We start from the raw sequence: 10559 nt of genomic DNA, 5'->3' as shown, positions 1-10559 counted from the left end.
GAGAGAGAGAGAGAGAGAGAGAGAGAGAGAGAGAGAGAGAGAGAGAGAGAGAGAGAGAGAGAACTGTGTTCCAGTTGGACCTGGATATCCTAGAGATAACTCAAACTAGATATCCCAGAGAGAACTAAAATTCCTTAAACTTTACAATCAATCAACCTACATTTATTAAGAGCCTCCTATGTGTCCGGCTTTATGCTATGAATCATTGTTAATCTTCACTCTCCCTTAGTCCTTCCCCTCCCCCATATCCATTCACTTGCAAAGTATGGTCAACTCTACCATCCACATCTTTCAGATTTGCCCCCTTCTCTCCTTTCATTCTGCTTGAGGCAGCTGAGGTAGTAATTGAAAGAGTAATGGGCCTGGAATCCATTGTAGAAGCCTCAGGCCCAGAGGTGTTAAGTGACTTGCCTAAAGTCACACATAGTAGTGAGTAGTAAAATCAGAATTGGAACTCATTGTCTCAGTCAGGCATACTTCAAAAACTTTATTTTTCTTCTGTGTGTGTTTTCTTTTGCAATATGGCTAATATGGAAATATATTTTGCATGACCATATGAATAATCAATATCATATTGCTTGCCTTCTCAAGGGATGGGGAAGGGGATGGAAGAAGAGAATTTGGAATTTATTTTTTAAAAATGAATGTTAAAAAATGTTTTACATGTAAGTGGGAAATACTTAATGAAATAAGTATATGAATATAATAAAAATATATATTTAAGAAAAGAACCCATTGTCTCTAACCCAGATTTAGTATTCTTTCTACCATATTGCTATAGTCATCATCATTGTTTTCTTCTTCTCTTTCCTGCCCCTTACCATCTGTCTTAGTATCAATTCTAAGAGAAGAGTAGCAAGAACTAAGCAATTTGGGTTAAATGACTTGCCCAGAGTCACACAGCTAGAAAGAGTCTGAGGCCAGATTTGAAACTAGATCCTCCCATCTCCAGGCCTGGTGCTGTATCCATTGTGCTCCCTTGCTGCCCCTTTTTTTTTTAATGGAAGGGAGTTATTACTACCAAAGGCCATTATATGGCACATTGGTAGAGCACACTGTTCCTTAAGTCTAGAAGATCTGGGTTCAAATTTGGCACCAGACACTAGGTATGTGAGGAGATCCTTGGCAAGTCACTTAACCTCTGACTGTCTCAGTTTCCTTATCTCTAAAATGGAGGTAACTATAGCTCCTACCCTCTAAGATTGTGCAAGGAGAAAATGAGATGATATTTGTAAAGTGCTTTGCAAATAAATGTATTATATAAAATGCGAACGAAGCACTATATAAATGCTAGCCACCATGATTACTATCATCATTATTAACATGATGATGTCTTTGACTGATTCTGAGCTCGATGGCAGCTCACAGCATGACTCAAAGAATAAGGCATTTGCAAGGTTTCTTCTAACTAAAACTATAAAAATGACACACTTAGAGGCAGGCCCATGGACCCTCATAGAATGTTTGAAGACTATGGACCCTTTGTGAGGATCACTATAACTAAAGTCAAAATGCATGCCTTACTGAGGAAGCAAGGTGTTTAGGTTCAGGTTATTCAACTATAATCTGAGTGGTTTGAACTAACTTTTACATGGGGTTGGAGAGGCCCCATGGTTTTTCCATGGACATATGATTTAAGAAGGCAGACAAGAATTCTGAAGTAGATTGAAAGATAGAATGAAAGTCAGGAAGCCTGGGTTCCTGTCCTGACTTTGCTCCTCCATCGAAACAATAGCTGGCATCTAGAGAACACACATTAACTTATTTCATCCTCACAATCACCTTGCTTTAGGTATGGATATCAGTGAAACTTATGGTCTTGGAAAGCTGCTGGGTGTCTAAGAGGTTAGGTAATTTGACAATGGTTGAGTAAATGGTATGTGTAAAGGCAAGACTAGAGAACATCTTCCTGACTTTAAGGCCCAGTCCTTCTATCTGCTAAGCCCAGCCTCTCACAGATATCTTCTTGTTCAGTTATTTTAGCTGTGTCAAACTCTGGGGTTTTCTAGGCAGAGATACTAGAGTGGTTTGCCATTTCCTTCTCCAGCTCATTTTACATATGTAGAAACTGAAGCCATCAAGGTTAAGTGATTTGCCTAGATTCACAGTTACTAAGTGTTTGAGGCTGGATTTGAACTCAAGGAAATTAATTTTCCTAAATCCAAGCCTGGCACTGTAGCCACCATGCCACCTAGCTGCCATATCTCACAGATATTATCCTATCTATATTTTATTTCTTTCAGATCTCTGATTTCATCTTGGTCCTGGAGAGGAAGCTCCCTCTTATGGGCAGATCCTGCATCATTTGGCAGCTTACAGGCTTAGGGAGCTTGGACAATGAAAGGTGGTTACTTGCCTAGAGTTACAGAACTAGGCATGAGGTGCCAGTGTTGGTAGGGTACACCCTGGAAATAGAATTACTGGAAGGATTAATGATAATGTTGTCCATAGTTGCTGGTCAACCCTCTCTTTAAGAAAACCTATTGACCCAATATGAATCAGAGGTAGGACTTGAAATCACGTCTTCTGGATTCAGAATATCCATCCAATATGCCAGACTGGTTCACCCGTTCCATTCTATTTCAGTATATTTTAATTTTTTATCAGGCCTGGGATTTCTTTGTTAGGGGAACTCCCAGTGGGGAAATTTTCCCAATGCAGATCTCAACTCCTTTCCAGTTCTAGTCTTTGAGTCACCAAGAGGTTAATTAACTTGCCTAGAATCATATAGCCAGTCTAGAGTTAGAGGGAAGACTTTAATAGCTTTTCTTGATTCCCAGGCCAGCTCTGTATCCACTAAAGTAGTGATGGGCAAACTTTTTAAAGAGGAAAGGAAATGCTCATTTGTCAGTCTGTTTCTAAGGCAACTCTTTCAAAGTTTCATTGTATTGTATCCTACTCATTATATTCCTCAGATTAGGAATAATGTCCTGTGGCAGGTTAGAACATTTCAGGACCTCCCCCACCCCCCCAATCTGGCCCACCGCAGTAGTTTGCCCATCACTGCATTAAACTATACTGTTTCCCAAATTACCTTATATTACATTGTATTATATTATATTATATCATATCACATTCTATTCTATTTTATTTAATTTATCATTGGTGTTCAATCTCTTTCAATCACGTTTGACTCTTTGTAATCTCCATTTGGGGTTTTCCTGGCAAAGAGGTTTGCCATTTCTTTATCAGTTCATGTTACAAATGAGGAAACCGAGGCAAATAGGGTGAAGGGACTTGCCCAAGTCCAACACTCTATTATGCTGCTTAGTTACCCTTATTGTATCATCTCATCTGCCATTTTGCTGATGAGGAAGTGGAGGCTGACTTAAGTTAAGTGATTTGTTCATGGCAGAATAGCGCATAAGAATTAAAGGCAGGATTCAAATCCAAAGATTTATCTCCTGACTTCCAAAAGAGTTTTTTTCTCCTTTTCATTAAAAACTTTGCTGCTCCTGTCTTCAGACTTTTTTCTGACTCTCAGTTTCCTCCTCTATAAAGTGAAGGATATAGGATCTATGAGGTGATTTCTAAGGACTCTTCTAGATCTCAATTTTGTGATCCTATTTCTCCTTTGACTTCCTCTGAGAACCTACACAGCAGCCTGGCACCCATCCTCCCCACCCTGCATCCTTCCCTTCCACACCCCATGCCAGAGATATATAATCCCTTAGTATTACCTAAACAAATACCAGGTATACCACTTATCTTGAGAAATGTCAATCTTAATTGAAAATACGCCTGTTTTCTTAACACCATCTACCCTAATAGACTCCTGAGTTGAGCTGGCTGTCAGCAAACTATGCCATCCTATTGGTTTAATGATGAGGGTTACATAAGATCTCTGTTTCCATGACTTTCTCCACCCCCCCCCCCCATCCCCTTTGCACTAGCTATTACAGAGTAGCACATTATGCTTTCCCCAAATAAGCAAGAATTTGAGAAACACCCTACGGCCACACAGTTTCATTGCTTAAACTTGCCACTGACTCATTTACCCCTTGATCACTGAGTCCTTCTTTACCAGTGCCATTAATTATACCCATCATTCACTTCTAAAACACCACACTTGACTTGTCCTGTCCTCAAGGACCCTAGGTTGTGAAATAGGCATTCAATGACGTCTTCTCTCTGAGGTTTCCAGATCCATCAGGTAGTAAGACGGGAATTAGAGGTTGCATTTTTCATGATATTCTAGCCCTATGTCACCAAGCCTCTGGTTTTTCCCTGCTTGAGACATATTTTTGACCATATGTTATGCTACTATTGTGACAGGAAGAATGTGGCTGGTGTCTGCTTCTTTGATGAGTGACGAAATGCACTTTCCATCTTTATCCTCAAATGTAGATGTTCTCCTAAAAAAAAAACCCTCAACATACATATATATGTATATGTACATATGTATGCATATATATTCACACACACACATAATCTTCCATTTCAAAATGGGGTCATACTTAAAAATAATTCCAGCTGGTTAAATTAGGGCACTGAAAACATCTCCAAGAATATAAGAATATCCCATGTGGATATTTTCATTTGAGTGTGAATCATATATGTGTTCATTCACTTCTAAGCCCTATTCTTTCTCCCTTTTGACAGAATCATATAACATTCACATCAAACGGCTTTTGACATCATCTAGTCCTATCCCTCATTTTACAGATGAAGAATGTAGGCTCTGAAAAGTTGGATAAAAATACTGTCAATCACTACTTTGATTTCTCAATTCTAATTCTCTTACTTAACCCATCATTGATCAGGAAACTGGTCACCTTTTAAGATTCATTCAGCTTTGGTAGTCACACCTCATCAGTAATCTCAATACCTTCTGTCCCTGAATGGAAGATTAGAACCCAAATAAAGAATTCCTCCCAAAGCCTCTATTTAAAGGGAGCTTCCAGGCTAACTATTTCCTTTCTACCAATTTATACTCCTTTGGCTGGACCAAACCATGACCCCACACATGCTACCTTCTTTCCCAGCCTTCTTCCTGCCTCCGGTTCCTTTTCCGTTTTCCTGAGCATAAGAAAGAGCACAAGAAATAGGATCCCAAAAAAAAAAAAATTACATATTTGTATTTTTAGGGCTTAGTACAGTGCCTGGCATATACAATAAGATGCTTAATAAATACCCACTAACTGACTATTTGCTTATTTGCTAGCTGAAGATGTCTGTTGCCTGACACTTTCTCAGTAAGAGACAGTGAACAAAACGCTGCAGTCACCTCTACCTATGTCAACTTGGCTTTCTCTGGATCCCTGGCATTTGCCACTATTGTTTTTCCTTTAAATGGCACTCTGGTCAGTTCCCACCACGTCCTTACTCTTGTCCATCCACTTTGTCTTGAATGTGCGGGGAGAGAGAGGGAGCTCGAGTGAGCTATCATGGTCTGTCATTTCCCTAGATTTCAGATTTCCTACACTTTAGCTGGTCTCTCCTTTGCTCTTCTCTGGTCTTGTGCAGGGAGAAAAGCATGGGAAGTATTTCATGAAAACTGCAAGCTTTGAGTTCTCAACTTAATGCAAGCTTTCCTTGCAGGCTGCATTAGATGCTATACTGAAGGATGGACTGGGGAAGGAAGGGACATCAATTTGGCTATTTGTTATTATTGTGAATAAAAAAGGAATGATGGTTGAAGAGAATGAGATTGACAGTCAGTCAGCTTTTAGTCAAGGCTGTGCTAAGGTAGGGTAGCTATGTGCTGGTTGTCTGGATAGGAGAGTAGAGAATATAATAGCAGGAACACGAGGCTGTAAGATTTTTTTGTTTTTGAGGATTTCTTTTGAATATCACAGTTTAAAATATACCCTTGCCAATGAAGGTCAGGGCCAAGTGTTGGGAAGAGAGAGAACTCAAATGTATAGATGATGATGATAATGATGATACTATATAACACCTTATACTTTTATAGAATTGTTCATTCCAGGAGGAGTTTGGGGAATACAGTATAAGATTTGTGATTCATGATAACATTTTAATTTTTTTAAAAGCCTGTTACTGAATATGTTTCTAATGCTAGATATCAAAGAGTTTGGATTATAGGAATTAAAACACACCTAGGTTCTAGTGTCCTGAGTTTATGTGACCTTGAGCAAGTTATTTGATCTCTTATGCCTCCGTTTTTTCATCTACAAAATTAAGATAATAATAGAGAAACAGGATCCACAGGGGCTAAAATTGTAAGGACACTTTAGAGATTGTTTAATCCAATCTTCTCATTTTTACATATGAGAAAAACTGAGGTCTAAAGAAGGGAAGTTACTTGCCCAAAAAACTTTATTTGCTTCACAGAGTTGCTGTGAAAAAAGAGCTTAGTCACCTAATAATGCCATATAAATGTGATCTATTAGAATTGTTATTAGAAGTTTAAAGTTGAAAGCAATGAATGTGTTGGAGCCAGCTCTAATTGGCATTGGAAAGAGCAGCTCACACATTTTCAGTGAGCATTTACACCTCGCAAATAGGCAAAGGCTACAAAAATCTTCTGGTTTCTTCTTTTGTTGATTGTTAAGACTTAAGAAAGGGATGAAAAAATGTTAATAATGTAGATTAAACTTAAAAATATGTGATGGGTATAAGCTCCCTAACCTTCCAACCCCAAGAACTAGTAGTTAAATATTTACCAACACTTTCATAGCTATAAGGAGGAGCCTTTGAGATGATCAAATCCAACCACCTATTTCTGAAGAATTTAGGATAGATCTAGAGAACTTGGATCTCTTGACTACTTTTTAGAACAGAGGTTGTTTTTCACTTGTGTAGATAATTGAGAGATGACTATGATACTGTATTTTTATTGATATCTTTGAATCAACTTGGCATCTGGTTTCCCTATGTCTTGTTGCCTCAGGTGATCAAGAAAAGCTCATAATTTTCCTGGAAGCTGATGTCTTGGGCTCCCTGGGAAGGGACTAGAGTGCCAAATTAAGGTGCAAGTTTAACTGCAAGTGTTAGTTTTAGGATCAAGTAGCTTGGTTGCCTAAAGTGGTAATAGCTCTACTGAATCATCTTTGACCCTACTCCCCTCCAAATCCATATTCTGCTCTATAATCTCATTCCTGTATGTGGATCTGAGAGAGATACTGGGGGGAGGAGGGGGCAGCTAGGTGGTCAGCAGATAAAGTGCTGGGCCTGGAATCAGGAAGACCTGGCCTCCAATGTGGCCTCAAACACTTTCTAGTGAGTCACTTAACCCCCACTGTCTTGCCCTTGTTGCTCTTTTGTCTCAGAACTGATACTAAGGCAAATGGAAAGGGTTTATTTAAAAAAAAAAAAAAGAAAGAAAGAAAGGATGGCTATGAAGGGGAAGTAGGGGAAAGAGACCCAGACAAGATGAAATTCTTTCTGGGTTAGTTTCTTTCTGGAAAGGTCCTAAGCTGGGTTCTTTCAGTGTCTTTTCCAGGATTGAGGTCTCTTCCAAAGGTACCTCAGCCTCAAGTCACTACTGCTCTTTGGAAAAAGACGGAGGGTGCTGGTGTCCCAGTGTTATTTCTTGGCAACCCCTGCTACAAGGCCCAGGGACTCCCGGGAGGGGTGCCTAACTCCCCCAGAGCTCTCAGAGATTGAGAGATGTCTTTTTCCTGGGTACTTTCTTTCTCCAGGCACTGGATGGAGTGAGTTTCTTTGGTCCTACCTAAACCATGCTTTTAGGGAAAATACTTTGAAAAAGTATGTGGATCCTAAAAATGCCCGCATTTTCCCAGGAAAATACAGTGGCTGCCACTTAAGTCTTCCATTCTGCAGGAGTGAAAGGTGGTTACCTTGCCTCCTCAACTTATACAGGCCTCTTTCTAGAAAAGTGAAGTCGCATTGCTTAAAAACTGGGATATTATCAAATCACTCGTCAAGCAGGGGTGACTGGCCCTTCTGCAGGGCCCTCCATAGCGGCAAACTGGGCCAAAAGGAGAATTTTCCAAGTGTTAGGAGAGAACTCCAAGAATCCCTGGCCCTCCACCCCTTAAAATACACACACGATCTCAGTTACTCCGGCAGCAGCTCTCGAGCCGATGACCTCATGCTAGAAGATCCCAATATAGCTTCCCCCCACCCAGTCCACACCCAACACCCATGTGGCTGGGGAAGGGGAAGGAGAGAGGAGAAAAGGGATAGGTGGTTGGATGAGCTGCGCCCGACTGCCATTTGTCGTTATATAATACTGGGGTGGGTGGAAGGAAGGAGTCTTTCTTTCTGCTCCCTTCCCCGGCATCCCCCTCATAGACCTTTTAAATTGTTTTACTGAAACATAAAAACCTACTGCAAGTTTCCCCTTTAGTAATAAGGCGGCATGTCTGGTCAGCCCTCCAGGAAAAGGACCTCAAATCTGCCTTGCAGGCAAGACATTTGTTCGATGGGCCCATCCCTCTGCCTGGGAGTCCAAGAAATATTGAAAGGAAATGGGACCCAGACTGTAGAACCAGGTCGCACACACCTGGCCGCGCCAGCTCAGACTCACACCAACTCCAGGACCATATTGTGGCTTTTTTTGGCGGAGTTTGCCAGCTCTGGGAGATGTTTTAACCCGTTAGTGACTTCTCATCTTCCCACTCCGCCGATTTCGCAGCCCGCTTTGGCTCAGAGTTTGGGTGCAGCAGCTTCCCCCGCAGAGTAGGAGGAGGAGAAGGAGGTGGGGGGGGGGGGCGGAGAAGGGGAGAAGAAGAAGAAGGCTGGGAGGAGACGCGGAGGAGGAGACTGGGAAGAGGAGGAGGTAGAGGAGGAGACCGGGAGGAGAGGCTTAGGTTTTGCACCAATACTAACCCCGTTCGGTCTGCCTCCTTTTTCAGTCCCCTCCTCCCTTACACCACGTTACACAGTCATGGCGTGCGAGGAGGGGCGTACTCCAGCGGCTGCACCCCATGCACTCCCTCCCTTTCCCAAGCGCTGCCCCCAGCCCCTCTCTCCTAGGCAACCTCCCTCCCTAGACTCCTTCCGAGGGCCTGAGACCCCTCCCTAGAGATCTGCATTTTCTACGACGTCTGGAGCCTGGGCCGCCCTCCCCCCATCCTCCGCGCAGAAGGGGGATGCGCTTGCCCTGAACCCTTTTCCCGGGAGCTCCATCTGGGTCCCCAACCCTACAGAAGCGGGGGTGGGGGGGTGAGGGAGCTGGAGGAGGAAGACGTTCCTCTTCCCCCCGACCCCCCCCCCTCCCCGCTCCGGCTTACTGTCGAGAAATTGTAACAAATCAGACTTCAATTTACTGATGAGTGAATTCCAGTAAATGGGGTGCGGGAGAAGCCGGACGGTCCAAGCATAGCAAGACACGCTCCCGTACAGGTCTGGATCTAGGGGACATCACCCAGGCCATGCTCACGCCCCCTCCTCCAGGCCCCTTTCTACTAGCAGAAGCAGCGAAGGGCGGAGAGAGTCGGGGAAGGGAGGGGGGTTCCCCTAGAGCTGGGCTTGACAGGTCCTCGGCTGGGTGGCCGTGATACCTGCCCGGCGGTCCCTACCTCCTTTGGCTTTGGACTTGAGCCCCTCCCCCCAATCCCCTGCACCTCCCGGCTCTCCCAGGATCTTTGGAGTGGGGCGAGCTTTTGCGGGATAAATCAGTAAATAACAAAGCGCCGGTCGGGAAGGATGCAAACAATGAGGCCGGGTCCCCCGGGCTCAGGCTGGGCTGCTCGGACTGCAGGGCTGGCGGGGAGAGGCTGGGGCGCTGGACACCTTACTTCCTGCTTTCTCAGCCTGGGGCCAGACCCATCTCAGCGGAGGGATATCTCCACGCTTGCCCTCTCCTCTCCCCCCTCCCCCGTTCCCTCCTCCTTGTTCTGCTTCTCCTTTCCCTCCTCCCCTCCCCTTTTCTCCTTTTGCAAGAAAATAATTTGACAGTCGATTTGCTGACAGGGAAGGAATTTGCATCCTTGGATTAAAAAAAAAATAAAATTAAAAAAAAAAGCGAGAGGAGCTTGGGAACGGTTGCTAGGGGTGGGTAATGGGAGCGAGGACGGGGCGCTGGGGAGCGGGGTAAGGAAAGCTTGGGGAGGGGGACAGAACCAAAAGGTAAGACCAGGTTACGGTGGCTCTGCCCGGCCTGGGCTGCAGCCGGGGGAGGGGCGATGGATACCGATGTATTCTCCTTTCTCCCCTTTCCTCTTAGCTTGAGGCTCCGAGGCGGTGCATGCAGATGGGGTGTAAGTTTCCTGGAGGGGAGGGTGGATGCACCCGGGGAGAGCCCTGCGTTGCAAATTTCCTGGAGGGAAGGAGAGAAGAGTCTGCATGCGGAGACTTTTTAAGTTGCTAGCTTGGAGAGGTGAGGGGGAGCAGGGGCGTGGAGAGGGCTGGGGAAGAAGGGGCAAGGGCGGGCGTTATACTGGGCAGTAAGTTTCCAGGCTAGAGGAGACTGCACGCTTCAGAGTAAGTTTCTAGCCGGGCAGGGCGCTTGTGGAGGAGGAGGAGGGGGAGGGATCTCCAGAGGGGAGGGGTGCATGCATATAGGGACGGGGTAGGGGAGTTGGGAGTAGATTTCCTGCGGGGAGGCTGCATGCATATGGAGAGTAGATTTCCTGAAGGGAGGGTGTAGGCTTATGCGGGGTAAGTTTCTTGCTAGGGTGGAGGAGGAG

This window comes from Gracilinanus agilis, chromosome 4, assembly GCF_016433145.1.
Source record: "Gracilinanus agilis isolate LMUSP501 chromosome 4, AgileGrace, whole genome shotgun sequence".
Classification (NCBI taxonomy): Eukaryota; Metazoa; Chordata; class Mammalia; order Didelphimorphia; family Didelphidae; genus Gracilinanus; species Gracilinanus agilis.
Note: the sequence above shows the minus strand (reverse complement) of the source record.